At 37.6% G+C, this 18,353-nt stretch overlaps 1 long non-coding RNA gene across 1 annotated transcript; it reads left to right on the forward strand.

Moving 5' to 3' along the window:
* Window positions 1-89: 89 nt before the first annotated feature.
* On the forward strand, window positions 90-18,149 carry LOC124236632 (uncharacterized). The gene is made up of 3 exons (XR_006887817.1): window positions 90-223; window positions 16,110-16,177; window positions 17,390-18,149. It is a non-coding gene; the product is annotated as an uncharacterized LOC124236632 (long non-coding RNA).
* Window positions 18,150-18,353: the final 204 nt, after the last annotated feature.

Raw genomic sequence — 18,353 nt, forward strand, 5'->3', positions numbered from 1 at the left:
AAAAGGTTCAAATTTAGATAACAGAAGGTTTAGTTAGAAAGGTCAAATCAAATTTCCTGCCATTTGACTTTCATGGTTTTTTTTTGTCTCCAGTTTGAATTACAGAGAAGGAAATGGGACTGACCAGTTGTCAGCATTCTTGATGCCCCTACAGAATGTTCCTGCCCAGTTGTCTGGAAGCTAGATGTAACTTGGAGGATATGTGCTCATTTTATTTTATGAGGTATTGACACATCTGTTTTATATTTTTTATTTTCTATAGAGATAATTTGAGCATTGTTTGAGAATGTTTGAGAATGATCATAATTCAAAAAGAAAAATCTTTGATTAGACTTGGAAACAAATGTTATAATTTAAAATATAATGTAGTCCATAAGAAAATGTGTTGATTTACTTTTTTAAATGACTGCGACATTTGAAGTGATTATAATATAGTAGGTAGAGAGAAAATTATATTATTGTAAATATAATTCAGTGCACTAAGAGCAAGAAATTAATATTATGAAATTCCAAAATTAACCTCTTATATCAGATATCTACGCTATTTCTTTCCACCTCTTTTTTATTTTTGTCATCAAATGGATTAATTATGTACTTTTTTGGGATTCCATTTCACCTCCTTAGCTTACTGGTTATAACCCTCTGCTGTATTGTTCTAGTGGTTATTTTACAGTGAATATATACATCTTTAACTTATCACAGCCTACCTCCAAGGGATGTTTTAATACTTTACATATGGAATATGAACGTTAAATATAGTATACTTCCATTACTTCCCTTTCTGTGCTATTGTTGGTAAACGTTTTACTTCTACGTATGCTACTAAGCCCCTAATACATTGTTATCATTTTTACTTTGAGCAGATGATTATATTTTAAGATATTTAAATAATAACTTAAAAAATCTTCTTTATGGGGCCAGACCCGTGGCCAAGTGGTTAAGTTCGTGTGCTCTGCTTCGGCGGCCCAGGGTTTCACTGGTTCGGATCCTAGGCGCAGACATGGCACAACTCATCAGGTCATGTTGAGGTGGCATCCTACATGCACAACCAGAAGGACCCACAACTAAAATATACAACTATGTACTGGGGGGATTTGGGGAGAAAAAGCAATTAAAAAAAGAAACAAAAAAAGAAGATTGGCAACAGTTGTTAGCTCAGGAACCAATCCTTTAGAAAAAAAAATCTTCTTTATATTTAGCCTCATGATCACCATATCCAGCATTCTTCATTCCATTGCGTAGAGACCAGTTTCCATTTGGTATCATTTTACTTCTGCTTGAAGGATTTCAACATTTTTTGAAGTTTATGATCTTCTAGTGATAAAACTTTCAACTTTCATATGCCTGAAAAAGTCTTTATTTTGCCTTGATTTTTGTATGATATTTTTCTGGGTAAAGAATCTCAGGTTTATGGTGCTTTTCTTTTAGTACTTTAAAGATATTACTGGACTTGTCTTCTGGCTTTCATTATTTTCTACTAGAAATCACCTATCACCCCCTATCTTTGTGCCTCTGTATGAAATCTGTCTTTGTCCTCAGGTAGCTTTTAAGATTTCCTCGTTAGCACTGACTTTAAATAATTTCATTATAATGTGCTTGCTGTATGTTTTTTTCTTCCATGTTTCTTGTTCTTGTGGTTTGTTGTGTTTCTCAGACCTATGGGTTTATGACTTTAATCAAATTTGGTAAATTTTCAGCCATTGTTGCTGCAAATATTTCCCCCTTCCACCCTTTTGGAGACTCCAATTATGTGCATATTTGGTAGCTTATGGTCATCCCACAGTTGACAAATACTCTGTTAACATTTTCAATATTTCTTCTCTATATATTTCATTTTGGATAGTTTCTATTGCTCTGTCTTCAAGTTCATTAATCTTTTTCTCTTCCATGTATAATTTATTAATCCCACCTCATATATTTTTGCTGTTAGATGTTATAATCTTCATCTCTAGACATCCCATGTGGGTCACTTTTATATCTTCTATGTTTTACATAATATGTTCAATCTCTTTTCTGACTGCTTGAACATCAGGAAAACAGTTGTAAAAGCTAGTCTGGGGGCTGGCCTGGTGGTGCAGTGATTAAGTTCGCACATTCCGCTTCAGCAGCCCAGGGTTCGCTGGTTCAGATCATGGGTGCGCACACGGCACCTCTTAGCAAGCCATGCTGTGGTAGACATCCCACATATAAAGTAGAGGAAAATGGGTACGTATGTTAGCTCAGGGCCAGTCTTCCTCAGCAAAAAAAGAGGAGGATTGATGGCAGGTGTTAGCTCAGGGCTAATCTTCCTCAAAACAACAAAAAAAAACTTGTTTAATGTCCTTGTCTAATAGTTCTATCATCTGTGTCATTTATGTGTGAGTTATAATTGATTGATTCTTTTTTTCTCATTATAGACCATATTTTCCTGTTTCTTTGTATGCCTGTATTTGATATAAAACACTGTACATTTTACCTTGGGTGCTGAATATTTTTGTATTCCTTTGAATATTCTTGTGCTTGTTCTAGGACAGTTAGTTGGAAATCATTTGATCTGAGTCTTGCTTTTAAACTTGGTTAGGCGGAAGTAGAGCTGTATTTAGTCCAGAGTTAATTTTCACCCACCACTGAGGTAAGAACCTTCTTACTACCCTTACCAACGACCACTGATTACGTGATTTTACAGTCTTATGGTTGGAGAGGCTTTATTCCTGACCTTGTTTGGCCTCTGGATGCTGCTTCTTCTAACCTTTTTTATTTTTTATTTTATTGAGGTCATATTGGCTTATAACATTGTGTAAATTTCAGGTGTACATTATTACATATCAGTTTCTGTATAGACTGCATCGTGTTCACCACCAATAGTGTAGTTTTTATCTGTCACTGTACACTATGCCCCTTAACTTCTTTCTTTTCTTTTCTTTTTTTTTTTTTTTGGTGAGGAAGATTGGCCCTGAGCTAACACTTGTTGCCAATCTTCCTCTTTTTTTTTCCTCCCCAAAGCTCCCCCAGTACATAGTTATATATCCTAGTTGTAGGTGCTTCTGGCTCTTCTACGCGGGACTCTGCCTCAGCATGACCTGATGAGCATTGCTAGGTTTTCACCCAGGATCTGAACTGTTGAACCCTGGGCTGCCAAAGTGGAGCATGTGAACTTAACCACTCAGCTATGGGCCAGACCCACCTTTACCCCTTTCACCCTTCCCCTAGGGTAACCACCAATCTGTTCTCCTTATCTGTGTGTTTGTTTATCTTTCTAATCTTTTCATGCGGTTTTCCACCTGCCCTCAGATAGTCTCCTCACAGGTCTGTACTGGTCAGTACTAGACTGAATACTCAGTGGAAACATTTGCAGATCTCAGGAGATCTCTCTGTGCAAAATTTTGTCCCATTCAGTACCCTGGTGCAAACTTTAGCCACCTTCACTCCCCTGGACTCCCAGCTCTGCTTCCTCAGCTCAAGCAGATGCCTGGGCTCTGTCTGACGTCCCCCTCCCTGGTCCATGTCCTGGAAACTTTCTTCAGGCTGTGAGCTAGGTCATCAACAGCTCCCTGTCTCTGAGGGATCACTGCCCATCATTGCCTGATACCCAATGTCCTGAGTGCTGTTGTTTCATATATTTTGTCATATATTTCATATGTTTTCAGTTGTCTCATGAGGAAGTGTCAATCTAGCCTCTCGCACTCAATCTTAAATGCAAGTGGAAGTCCCATTGGTTGATTTTCAGATGTTGCACCAGCCTTATAGACTGGTAAGAACCCCACTTGGTCATGATGGATCATCCTTTTTCTGTATTGCTGGATGGGGTTTGCTAATGGTTTGTCGAAGAATTTTGCATCTGTGTTCATAAGGGAGATTGGTCTGTACTTTTCTTTTTCTGATAATGTCATCATCTGGTTTTGGTTTCAGGGTAAAGCTGCCTCTGTAAAATAAATTAAGAAATGTTTTCTCCCCTTCTAGAGTCTGGAACAAGTTGTATATAATTTATAATATTTCTTTATTAAAGACTGGGTAGAATTTACTAGTGAAAATATCTGGACCTGGAATTATCTTTGTTGGAAGGTTTTTAAGGACAAATTCTGTTTCTTTAATAGATATAGGACTGTTCAAGTTATCTGTCTCCTCTTGAGTGAGATTTGATACTTTGGGTTTTTTAAGGAATTTTTCAATTTCATTGAAGTTGCTGAGAGCAGTTTCTGTAGAACAGTGCAGGCAAAAGCAGACCGCGGTGAACTTCAGGTCTTTGCAGGGGTTTTGGTACAAAGTGTAGCATGTAATTTAGTACCGGGAGAGAAATGGGTTCAAAAGAGGGCTTTTTTATTTTTTAAATATAAAGAGAATGAAGGAATATATGGTGATAAGAACAACACAGTAGAGAGTTTTGATTGCCTAATGTTTAATTCATAGGATTAATCTGTAAGCAAATAGGATAAAAAGTATACAAACTGATTTTAAATCACCGAGTAGTGTGCAAAGAGAGTTTTAATGTGAATTTCGTGCACATTCTTCTTGACCTTTCATCCTTGCGTCCTAGACCGAGGCAGATTACTGAGTGCTATTCAGTGGAGAACTGCTTCGCCCGCTTGAAAAAAACAAGCTGCCAGATAACCATTGCCCCTCAGGTTTAATTCAAAGTGAGAGCCATTATAGTTGAGCGGGAAGATGTTTTAATGTGTATTATTACTGTTCCTCCTTTTCCACGTACTTTTCCACCACTTGATATTTTGTTTCTAAAATGGGAAATGCAAAATCATCCTGATAATTTTTACTCATTTGTGAAAATAGCCACTGAATGGAGCCAACAAGATGCTCTAATGCGCTTAGAAGAGGAGGGAGAGGCTCAGCAGCTGCTTTGCAAACAGGGAACTGCAGGGGACACAGCCTGAGAGATGAGCCCTGCTTGTTGACAGCAACAAGTTATCGGTTTCGAGCCAATCATCATGCAAAGGGCTGGATGAGAGTGACCTAGGCAAAGCATACCGTCAGTGCAAAATCTTGATGGCAAAAAAGCTTCATGTTATTTACTGCATAGTAGACCGAATGCAGTGGTGTAAGAGGGTGTTACAAGATGAGATCTCAGATATAGGCAGAGACCAAATTATTATGGACTTGTGGGCTTTGGATAAAACACTTATATTTTATTCTATGTTCGATGCTAGGTAGAGGATTTCTGTTTTTAAAAGATCATTTGGACTGCTGCATAACAGATGGATGATAGCAAGCAAGAGTAGAAGCTTACAGCAGACTATCGAGGTCATTCAAAGATGGGGACACTATCCACTAGGGTGCAGATGAAGTGAAGGAGGTGAACTTGGGGTATATTTTGGAGGTAGAACTCAAATTTTGAAATTAGACTGGGGTTAAAATTCTTCTGCCACTTACTTGTTATATAATTTTGGGCAATTTTTAAAAATCTTTCCTGTATGGTTTCTTAGCTGCAGGATGGGGATTATGGGAAGATATAGAATAGAAAGTTTATAGAACAATGTCTGGCATGTAGTAGGCACTCAATAAATAGTAGCTATCATTCTCCTCATGTTATTGCAGCCCCATAGCTGATCTTCCTGTGTCCAATTTTCTTTTCACACAAACATATCTCCACATTGCCACTAGAACTATCTTTATAAGTCACGGATCCTATCACTCCTTTGCTTAAGAAACTCTTAAATCCTTCTGCTGGGTATAAACCTCATGGCATACATCAAGGACATCTACCTGTCTCTGCATCTTCATCTCTGACATCATTCTCCCTCCGCTAGGCTCTGGACCAGTGCTTCTCAAATTTTAATGTCCTTAGCTTTCCAAGGGATCGTGTTAAAATGCGGACCCTGATTCAGGAGATCTGGGTGAGACTTGAGGTTCTGCATTTCTAATAAGCTCCCGGGGATGCTGTTCCTGCTGGTCTCTGGACCACACTTTGAGAAGCATAGCGCTAGAGTACGTAAAGCGCCCACAAGCTTGTTTTGAGTCACCTAACTTTGGCTCTTCTCAGCCTGATCTCGCTGTCCAGAGCGACTTTTGTTTATTTCTCTGCTTAATGAAATCATTCTCATCTTTCAAGGTCTATCTAGCTCAAGGTCACTTTCTCTATGAAATTTTCTTCAAACACCCTTTTCATTCACCACCACAGCTTAGTAAATGTTTGCTTTCTCCTTCCCTGTGGCGTTGTGTAAATAGTTTTTATCACAGTATGTATCATTTTACGCGGAGCTGATATTTAGATTGTTGGTCTTCCTCTTCCTCGTAAGTAGGACAGTATTTCTTGAGGGTAAACATTGTGTCTGTTTCTTCCACAAGTTGCACAGCTCATTACACAAAGGGCACATGGCAAGTGTTCAGTAAATATTTCTCAAATAAGTGAAACTGTGATGTATACTTCTGAAAAATGGTGACTCACTCTGTATAGAAAATGTTACTCCAAGTAAACAAAAAAGTTGTTTTTGTTTTTTTAGCTTAAACTATTGATTTTGCATTTCTCTATGTAAAATATTCCTTTTCTTCTTAAAATTGCTTCAGTGTTCTAGCTGGCCCCCTAAAGCAATTATATCTCCATAATATACATCTATTAATTCTTAACAGAGCAGTATATCTTTTCCAGGTTGAAAAGCCTCAGGCTTTCTCTTAACTAATGCTAAGATAAAATTTATAAAGATTATACACACTGTGACTAATGATTTCTTTTAACTGTGCTACCAGAGGATAATATGATTAAAAAGCTTTTGCCTGAAGCTGGGAAGGAATGAGAAAAAGAATGGAAATACAATCACCTTTTTAATATTTGAATAATATAAAGAGAATAGGAATGGTACTAAATTTATGTTTTAATATCTGTAGCTAAATCTAAAAAAAAAGTTCATTTCAAACTTTTTAAAAATTGTATTTGTCTAATGGAAAAATTTATGAATCATATTGGATGAGAAGTTTCTTTACTGGTGCATGTGCAGTTACTTCCATTTCTTAAGAATTCTTTAGCCTTGTTGAAATTTTCTCAAGGAAAGAAACCCAGTTTGTGCCCCACTCTCCCTCCACCCTGCCCCCATCATGGGTTCCCAACCAGGGAAAATCTCTTTGAAGTCGGGAAAATCTCTTTGAAGTCGGGAAAATCTCTTTGAAGTCGATTAGAACTCCTTGCTGACATTGTAACATAAAATGAGAGAGTTGCCTACAATGGCTAAGCTACAGATACCTACAGTGATCAGCAGGTTGGACAGCTCTGTTCTCAGGGCTGGTGAGCTGTGTCTTCCCTATGCACAGTTCTTGGTGTTGCTGATTTCAGTTAAGGAGACTTTCAAATTGTAATTTACATAGCATTAACACTTTTCCCTGAGAAGCGACAGTTTTATGGAGACATTTCCTTGTCTGTTCGCATGCAATTAAAAAAAAAAATCCACGGGGCATTCATTAACACTTCTAAAAGTGATAGGCTGTGTTTTTATGCCATTTTCATTTGCACTGCTTCTGATCTTACCATCACTAATTAAAAAGGGAATTTAGGGTAATACAAACAATGCTTTTTGGCTTTACGAGGAGCTAGTTCTTGTTTGATAAAGGAGAAAAGTCTACAAGGCCTCTTGGACAAAGGATGAGCATGTGCTCTTTATGGCTTCCCTCTCAAGAGGACTTATAATCTATCATGTCTGAGGTCCCTTCCTCTGTGGCACTCTCTCCTAGTGTAGCTTCTGTCACCTCTTTATGTCCTCTTCCTCAGCCTGGGGAGGGTACCCTTAAATCAACCACTTTGGAAGGAAGGTAAGATTTCAGTTGGGTCTTGAAATGGGAATATGATTTTAGTATAAGGAGGGGAGGTAGCTGGTTATGCTTGGTTAAGAAAGAATTGTCAGGTGAAGCCCAGATGTAGGGAGAAGATCAGTAATATTCCAGGGGCAGCTCAGTGATGAGATTTGTTGGACAGTAATAGATAATTGAAACTTAAGACCAGATTGTTGAGAAACTTCAATTGGGAGCAGGTTGTTTGGATTTTATTCAGTACATATTGACAAGTTATTAAAGGAGTTTTTAAAAGGACAGGATGGTGGCTATGTTAAATTTGGTTGGGCATAGGTATGAGATATCCTGGGACTACAGTGATATTCAACCAAGGAGGAGAGGGAGGAAAATGCAGTAAGTGAAACTGAGCCTTGGCAAGTTGACTCCATGTGTAGTCTGGTCCATGGCGAGCTCAGAAGCTTAAGCAGCAAGTGGACAATTATAGTAATAGGAACCACTTTTTTTTCTGCTTTTTCTCCCCCAATCCCCCCAGTACAGAGTTGTATATTTCACTTGTGGGTCCTTCTAGCTGTGGCATGTGCAACGCCACCTCAGCGTGGCCTGACAAGCGGTGCCATGTCCACGCCCAGGATCCGAACCAGCGAAACCCTGGGCCATCAAAGTGGAGCATGTGGACTTCACCACTTGGCCATGGGGCCGGCCCTAGGAACCATGTTTTTCTGCTGGGGAATAGCAATAAAGATATTAAGTAGCAATTCTGGAAGTCAGGAAAGTCACAGTGCATATCACAAAATCTTCCCATTTGCCACATCCCTTGCCAGTGGGAAACAAGTACAGAGGGCAGTATTCGTGTGAAGAGAAAGGCTTCTCATAGTTGAGGCAGAGGACGAGGGACTCCTCGTTATCTGCTTAGGTTCAAGACAGAATCCTAATTACACAGTTTGTGTGTGGGGTGAGATGGAATAGGATGAATCTAGGGGGAGCTGGGATTTTAGGCCAATTGACCTGGCAGAAAGTAGAGAGAGAAAGACAGCTATAAGACTAAGGAAATCCAGCTGTCAGTGCTGGATCACCAGATGTTAAGAGGCCAGTCTGATAGTGGTATTGAGATTGCAAACTGCTATGGAGTGGAGCCTGCATTTCTTGATTCAGCTTTGGAGAAGAAGCAGAAAAAATGAAGCACTGTATAGTGGAAGCTTCATTTAATATCTATCCCTTCTTGAAAACTCTTTAGTGTACTTTATATTAATGTTCCAGTGCAATAGCCTGCTGTTCAAGTCCCTACCCAATATTAATTAAATGGCCCTGTCCTATATTATCTCTTATAGTTCTCTATGTGAATTTTCTGTTGCAAGCAACTCGACTTACACACTAACCTTATGTACCTCATGCATCCCACTTTCCACTTCTTTTCTTACAATTCTCTCTTCCTGGAATGTTTTTTCCTACTCCTTTCCACTGGTGAAGATTCTGTAAGACCCAGGGCAACCATCCACGTCCCTCTTGTTTATTTCAGCACATGGTAACCTGTCTTCCAACATAGAATTTCTTATCCATAAAATGTTTGCTTATTCTATCTTCCCGTGAGAATTCTTTTTCATAACTCACATTCATTCAAAATGACAGGTTTCTGGGGAGTCTGCTGTGTGCCAGGCACCATGCTAAGTGCTAGGGAAGACCATATCCCTTGTAACAAGCTTTAACCTTCTAATTTCCTAAGCTCTATCAAGACATACCACTGGGTGTCTTAGTCTGTTGGGCTCTCAGAAACAAATATCATAGACCGACTGGCTTAAGCAACAGGAATTTATTTCTCACACTTAGGAAGGCTGGGAAGTCCAAGATCAGGGGGCCTTTGACCCGGCTTGCAGATGGCTATCTTCTTGCTGTGTCTTCACATGGCAGAGCGAGGAAAGTCTGGTGTCTCTTTTTCTTCTTTTAAGGGCACTAATGCCATCATGAGAGCTCCACCCTCATGACCTCATCTAAACCTAATCACCTCCCAACGACCCCCAACTCCTCACACCATCACATCAGGGGTCAGGGCTTCAACATATGAATTTTGGGGGCACACAAACATTCAGTCCACAACATTCCACCCCAGACCCCCAAAATTCATGTCCTTTTTGCATGCATATATTGCAAAAATATATTCATTTCATCCTAACAGCCCTGAAAGTCTTAAGTTGTTCCAGCATCAACTGTAAAGTCTGGAGTCCAGTCTCATCTAAATATCATCTAAATCGAATCCGAGTGAAACTCAAGATAGAATTCATCTTGAGGCATGATTCTTCTCTAACTGTGAACCTGTGAAGCCAGATAAATTATTCCCTTTCAAAATACAGAGGTGGGACAGACATAGGATGCACGTTCCCATTCCAAAAGAAAGGAATGGGAAAGAAAGGAGGAGTGCTGGGCCCTAAGGAAGTCTAAAACTTAACAAGGCAAATCCATTAGATATTAAGGTGCAAGAATAATCTGTTTTGGCCTAATGTTCTTCCCTCCAGGCCCACTGGTCTGGCAAAGTCACTCCCAAAGCTCAGTGGGTCAACCCCACCCCCTTGGCTAGGCAGGGCCGAGGCTCTCTGTGGAGGACCCACCCACATGGGGGGCTTTGTGTGGGGGTAGTGGTCCCAGCCTTTGAGACCAAGGTGGAGGCTGCCCTCTCCCCTCTTCCTCTGGGCCTGTGGCGGGAGAGGCAGCCCTGATGATCTCTGAATCACCTTTGGGATGCTTCTTCCCTTCCCTTTTCTTGAAGAATATATTCACAGATGAATAGCTCTATGGTCCCATCTTGTAAAATCCAAGGAGTCCAACAGCCTTCATTCTCTCCCACTTTCTCTGTCCTCTTTAGTTCAAACTGGCAGTGTCTTTGCTGGTACAATCCTCTGTTTATTCCTGGTCTCTGCTGAGATGGCTGATTAAGTTCATGAGTCAGACTCATCAGCTCTTTATCAAATGATAGCTCAGACCCACCCTTAGTGTTCTCTTCAGAACAATCTATCTCATTTTTTCAGTATAGAAAGGCTGAGATTTTGCCTCAGCTCCAAGTTCTGGTTCCTTTTTGCTTAACAATTCTCTCTTCAATTTGTCTCTCTCCTTTGATAATTTACTATAGGTAGCCAGGAGGAGTCAAGCCCTTCCTTCAATGCTTTGCTTAGAAATCTCCTCAGCTAAATATCCAATTTCATTACTTGGAACTTCTACCTTCTACAAAACACTAGAACATGAACATGATTTGCCCAAGTTATTTGCTACTTTATAACAAGGATCACCTTTTCTCCAGTTTCCAACAAGATGTTCCTCATTTCCATCCAAGACCTTCCCAGAATGGCCTTTACCATGCATATTTCTACCAAGAGTCTACTCATTATTATTTATGTATTCTCTAAGGAGATAATAGCTTTCTCTATAGCTGTCCTCTTTTCTTTCTGAGCTGGCATCAGAATCACCCTTGATGTCCATATTTGTATCATGCAATCAAAATTCCTCCAGCCTCTACTCGTTACTCAGTTCTAAAGCCACTTCCCATATTTTTAGGAATTTCTTAAAGCAGCACCCCACTTTATGGTACCACTGGCACACACCAATTCTAAATATTGATGTATTTAATAACAGAATTTCCAAATACATGAAACAAAAACTGATAGAACTGTAAGGAGGAATAGATAAATTCACAATGATTGTTGGAGATTTCAATACCTGTTTTCAACAATTGATAGAATAAGAAGCCAGAATATTAGGAGGGTTGTAGAGTTGAGCAACAGCATCCACCAATTTGAACTAAATGACAGTTATAGCACCCTCCAACTAATAACAGCAGAATATACATTCTTCTCTAGTGCACAGCAAGTATTTATCAAGATAGATCATATGCTGAGCCATAAAATAAGATTCAGTAAAATTAGAAAGATTAAAATCATATGAAATAGATTCTCTAACCCTAACGCAATTAAATTAGAAATCAATAATAGAAAGGTATTCTAAATAACACACTTTTAAATAAACCATGCTTCATAGAAGAAATTAAAGGAACAATTAGAAAGTATTTTGGTCTGAATAAAACTAAAACACAACAGCTAAAATTTATAGAGTGCAGCTAAACAATATGTAAAGAGAAATTTATAGCACTAAATGCATATTTTAGGGAAGAAAAGGTCATCAATGACCTAAACTTTAACCTTAAGGAACTTGAAAAAGAGCAAATGAAACCCAAAATTAGCAGCAGAAAAAAATAATGAAAATACCAGCAAAATCCATTAAATAAAAAGGAAACAAAAATAACAGAGAAAAATCAATGAAACCAAAAACTAATTCTCTGAGAATATCAATAATACTGTAAAACTCTAGTCAGAGTGATCAGGAAAAAAAAAAGAGGAAACCCATATTGCAAATATCAGGAATAAGAGAGGTGAGGGGCCAGCCCCATGGCCGAGCAGTTAAGTCCGCACGGTCCGCTGTGGTGGCCCAGGGTTTCACTGGTTCAGATCCTGGGTGTGGACATGGCACCGCTCATCAGGCCATGTTGAAGTGGTGTCCCACCTGCCACAACTAGAAGGACCCACAACTAAAAAAATATACAACTATATACTGGGGGGATTTGGGGAGAAAAAAGCAGGGGGGATTGGCAATAGTTGTTAGCTCAGGTGCCAATCTTTAAAAAAAAAAAGAGAGGTGACATCACTGCAGATTGTACAGATATTTAAAAAAATAATAAGGAAGAAGACATGCAAATGGTCAACAGATACATGAAAAGGTGCTCAGCATCATTAATCACCAGGGAAATGTGAATCAAAACCACAATGACCTCACACCTGTTAGAATGGCTATTCCCAAAAAGATGAGAATAACAAATGGTGGTGAGGATGTGGAGAAAAGGGAACCCTTGTCCACTCTTGGTAGGAATGTAAAATGGTACAGGCATTTTGGAAAACAGAAGGGAGGTTTCCCAAAAAATTAGAACTACCCAATGTTCCAGTAATTCTACTTCTGGGATATATCCAAAGAAAAAAACCCCACTAACTCGAAAGGATGTCTACACTCCTATGTTCATTGCAGCATTATCTACAATGGCCAAGACATGGAAATGACCTAAATGTTCATCAATGGATGAATGGATAAAGTAGTTGTGGTATATACATATACATATATATATATATACACACACACACACACACAATGAAATATTATTCAGCCATAAAAAAGAATGAAATCTTGATATTTATGACAACATGGATGAACCCCAAGGGCATTATGCTAAGTGAAATAAGTCAGACAGAGAAAGACAAATACTGGATGGTCTCACTTATACGCAGAATTAAAAAAAAAAAACAAAATTGAACTCATAGATACAGAGAACAGACTGGTGGTTGTCAGAATTAGGGGGTAGGGGTGGGGGCACAAAATGAGTGAGGGGGGTCAAAAGGTACAACCTTCCAGTTACAAGATAAATAGGTCCTGAGGATGTAAGGTACAGCATGGTGACCATGGTTTACAATACTGTATTGTGTATTTGAAAGTTGCTGAGAGAGTAGATCTTGAAAGTTCTCATCCTAAGAAAAAAAAATTATACCTAAGTGTGGTGATGGATGTTAACCAAACTTATTGGGGGTAATAATTTTGCAATATATACATATATCAAATCATTATGTTGTACATATAAAGCTCATACAATATGTCAATTATCTATCAATAAAGAAAGATAATACGGCAACATTATGTACAATTTCATGCTAATAATTAATATATGATAAATGATATGGACAAACTCCTTGAAAGACATAGACTATCAAAGCTCATTCAAGAGGAAATAGATAACCTGAATCGCCCTGTATCTATTAAAGGAATTGAATTTGTAGTTAAAAACTTTCCCACAAAGAAAAAACCATGCCCAACTGGCTTCACTGTTGAATTCCGCAAAGCATTTAAGTAAGAAATAATATCAATTTTATGTAAATTATTCCAAAATTTGAAGAGGAGTGAAGGCTTCCCAAACTATTGTACAAGGCCAGGACTACCCTGATACCAAAATCAGACGAAGACATTGCATGAAAAGAAGACTACAGACCAATATCCATGATTAGCACAGATGGAAAAAGTCTTAACAAAATTTTCAAAAATCAAATTTAACATTATATAGAACTGATAATACCTAGTGACCGAGATAAACCCAGGAATGCAAAGTTAAACATTTGGAAATCAATCAATTTAATACACCATGATCAGGTCAAGGGATGCAGAAAAAGTGTTTGACAAGATTCAGTATCTATTCCTGATTGAAATGTTTCAGAAAGCTAGGAATAAAAGGGAATTTCCTTACGCTGATAAAGAGTTATAAAAAGCCTACAATTAAAATTATATTCCATGATGAAAGACTAAGTATTTTCCTCTCTAAGATCAGGAATAAGTGAAAGTGGTCTGTTTTCACCACTTCTGTTCAATATTGTAGGATCTAGACAGTGCAATAAAGGGGAAAAAAACCCAGAGGCATACAGATTGGAAAGGAAAAAGTAGAACTGTCTTTATTGGCAGGGAGCAAGATTGTCTCTTAGAAAATCCAATGCAATCCACTAAAACTTATTCAAACTAATGAGTGAATTTTGCACGTTCTCGAGACACAAAATCAGTATACAAAAACCAATCAGTTGTAAAATGGCCTCTACCAGTAGAATTTTGTTAAATTAAATTGTTTTAGGATTAGCAAAAGATGATGAAGCACTTGTTGAAAGTCAAATGACTCCCTACGAGTATCTGTCACTTTTTCACGGATATTATGTTGTTAATACCCAGAGAGACCAAAATCATCTTCGTTTTCTCTCTTGAGAATGTTTACAGCCTGTGCTCTGAAACAGCGATGACTGGACTTCCACTTAGGACTCTGCAGCTCTTCAACTTTGTTCTATTTAATATCTGTTCTTTATTTGGTCTACCTCCTTCTTGCATTCCAGGTTATTTTATTGGCAGATAAATTACCTCACAAAAATCAAGGCTCATTATTTGATGTGGAGATTCATAATGTTCTTCAACCTTTTGTTTTGTCCCACTTGCTTACTTCACTCAAATATTCTAAATAACAACATTCTGAGAATTTTTATGTCAGAAATTTAGACATGGAATAGAATTCCAAGAAGTAAATAAAAATTTTATCTGCCTCACATAATTCCTACCTCTAGAGTAGTTCCCAGGCTCTGATTTGACACAGGTGGGCCTTAAAGAGTTGGCCCATTTCCAAGCCATCTCCTATACAAACATTGACGAAGAAATTGGTTTCAGAGTCAGTTATGGTCCATATGAGTGATTATGCTTTACTGACATCAAGAATGTTCTTTTTCTGTATTTCCATTCAAATCGTCCATAAATATGTGACAGCCTCTCCATGCATTTGAGTAAGAATAATACTGATTGATTTGGCTGTATTTTTTAGGATGAGAGAGGAGGTTTTCGGTTTATTTGATGGGAACCTTTAATATCTTAAAATGATGAAACGTGGTAAAAAAAAATTGAGTCAAAGATCTGAGTAACTTGGAAGTGTACATTTCTAAAAGAATAGAAATTAGAAAAGCAACATTTGTACCAGATAAACCATAAATCTGTACCTATTCTAAAGTAGCTTTTCAGATTCTTTGACACTGAGAAATAAAACAACTAATGACAAGCATTATTATGTAGTAAAGTATTATATAGTAAAGCAAAGATGTCCCAAGTACTCGAGCTTTCTGGTATGACCTACTTCTTTTTGTATATATCCAAATGTAATAGACCAACTCCCATCGTAGGTATTGTGAGAGTCACACCACGTTGCCCAATATTTCTATTGATTCTTGGTTTGGGGTGGGACAATTTCTAACGTGCTCTAAATTGCTGCTCCTGTAGGTTTCTCAATTCCTATTTGTCATTTTCTTTAGTTTCTGTCCTTTTTCTACTCTGCTTCTTTCTTCAGTATAGGACGTAGCTTTGGTTCTTTAGTTCCTCCAAGCTACACTACAACATGGTTATCTGTGTCAGAGTCTTAGGTTTGATGTTAGTACAGGAGGATTAAAGACAGAAAGAACAAAAAAAGCAGATTAAATCAAGACAGTAGTTCTTAGGAGTCCTCTGACCATGACAGCTACTAGGAATTTCTCGTTGGCCGTCTTTCTTCTTTGTTGTCATTTTTCTGAATTCTTTTTTTCTCCCTTTATCAGATCCTTCTATCGTCTCTAGAAATTTAACTAGCTGGCCACCATGTCTTCATCATTCCTTCATCATCAATGGAAAAAGTGCACAGTTTTTTCTAAACAAATGAAATCAAGGTTTTTCCCCACATTAATTGATTAGTGCAAGGAAACACAAAAATCTTCTAGCAAGTAAACAAACAAACAATAAGTAACTGAAATGTTTCATTTATTTCTTTCATATATTAGGATGCTGAGCCATTTTGTGGAGCATTATCACACACAGACTGCTGGCTTGGTATCCAGTGGATAGCCCTGTAAGGTTGTTCTGGTTGTTGACAGTAGTACTGCTCTCATTGATCGGTGTCTGTGCCCAGCAGTTATCAAATACTTTGAATATCACTTCTGGCTAAATCTATTTTCCTATGTGAAATAAAGGTATACGTTAACATAGTTTTATTTGTAGTATTTTGTAGTTATTACAATTCTTTTTTTCAGTTGACTCATTTCAGGTTGCTTTTCTTTCATGCTTTAATAAAAAATTGATAATATTTATATGTCTTAAAGAAATAATAAATGTATGCATGAAGAGATGTGCCTAGTGAAGCATATATATCACTTGCTGTTTTCTTTATTCCTAACCTCCCTGCCTGAAAATCTAGTTGCACATTTATGTGATTTTTCCCACTGGCACATGGATCAGAATTTAGCATTTAAAACATTTTACATGTAAATTCTAGAAAACATTTAGCTGTTTCTGTGTTTTTTACTTTGTGTGATTTTTGGCGAGTAAAAGAAAAACCTCAAAGCTGATCTGAGTCATTCTTGCTACAAAAGCTGAAAAACTGAAATTTCAGTGTATATAATATATTCAGGCATAATATTTGTTTAGATTCATCTTGTAGCTGATTTTCTCTGGTTTAAGTATAAACTTCCAAAAGTGAGCACAGCAATGCCTTAATCATCTGTATTATACTAGTCTAACTCCTAGCATGTTTACTTCAAGAGTATGTGCTTGATTCAGTGTTTACAGCCTCAGAAAATTTGAACCTAATTTCCAGAAATCAGCCTATAAACTTGAAATAAGAAGAAAATTTTCCCCCCAAAAAACCCATCTTATGTTTACTTATAACCTCTGAGAAGCAAGGACTTTCTTCCCCCCTTGGGAATGTGGGAATAGGATGAGTTCAGTTCTATGTAAATTTAATAGCCCCTAAGATGTAAGTGCAAATAAATTGGTGGTTTTCCAGCATCTGGTAAAGATGCTAGTGCCGGTTCCTTTGTTGGTGCTGATGTCACTACAGTAAAAGAAGCAGTAGAAGCACGACTGTTTTTTTTTTAAGCTCTAAATTAAACTGTTAAAGTGGAGTTAACACTTTTTGAAACTCCAGATTTACAAGCTCAGATGAGCAGTGAAGAACTTCCAAGCTGTCTGTAAGAAACTAGTGCTATAGAACAAATTTCTTTACTATATTTTAGCTCTTAAGATATTGTTCAAAGATTCTAATATTTACATTTTTTCTTCACAGTTTAACATGCCTGGAAACAAGTTGTATCTTGTCCTGATGTAGCTGTCATTGCTTGTCCATGTGCGTGAAAACTTGCAGAATGAGCATCAGCAACTTGGAATAAGATTCCAGAGACAGTGTTGCACAACCATCCCTCTTGATGACATAGATGACAGTATCTTGTGGGAAAACACGGTCACCCGCGACTTTGTGTTGAAAATATTTTGAAAGGGGACTTGGAATGTGAGTAAGGTTCAGGGACACCTTAACCAGCTTGTTTGGCTTACATTTTCATTTGCATAAAAATGAGATAAAAACTTATACTTCAACAAGTACTAAAAAGCCATTTCAGTAAGTACGTTGTACAAGTTCCAAGTTACAGAAAACATTGTGTTATAACTCATGTAGTGGTATTTTTTCCTTTCTCTGTGGTACATAAAATAATGGCATCCTTACAAGCATTATGGTGTCATGATTCCAAAATGGACATAGATCGTGGGATTATAGAATTTTTGAATTGCTGATTTTAAAGAGGTTTTTGTTGTTATGTTTTTTAAAGGGGCGATATGAATCGTATCATATCAAAGGGAGCATTAAAGCATTTCTCAGAGAGACTGAAAAGTAAGATTTAAAAAGATTGAATATTTCCTTTCATTCTCCTAAATAACATTCTTTTTGAGAACTACTTCCAAATATGTTCTTTAAAATCGAACTTCAAAGTCTCACTTTGAGCCATGAGTAAACTACTTTGTTTCATTTATTATAGACAATCATCTTTGAGGGTTTTGAAGTTTAGTTGGGAAGAGAACTTAGCACTCTGCAAGTTTATGTTTAAGATTGCAATATTGACTGGTTATCTTTCCTGAAATGTAACAGACATAATAAATGGCTTGCAATACACAATATTTTCAGAGTGTATGCCATTACTGTATTTGATGGTTATTATTTTTTAAAAATCTCTCTGATCCCCCTTTCTGAAGAGGAA

This window comes from Equus quagga, chromosome 3 (assembly GCF_021613505.1).
Source record: "Equus quagga isolate Etosha38 chromosome 3, UCLA_HA_Equagga_1.0, whole genome shotgun sequence".
In the NCBI taxonomy this organism is placed as follows: Eukaryota; Metazoa; Chordata; class Mammalia; order Perissodactyla; family Equidae; genus Equus; species Equus quagga.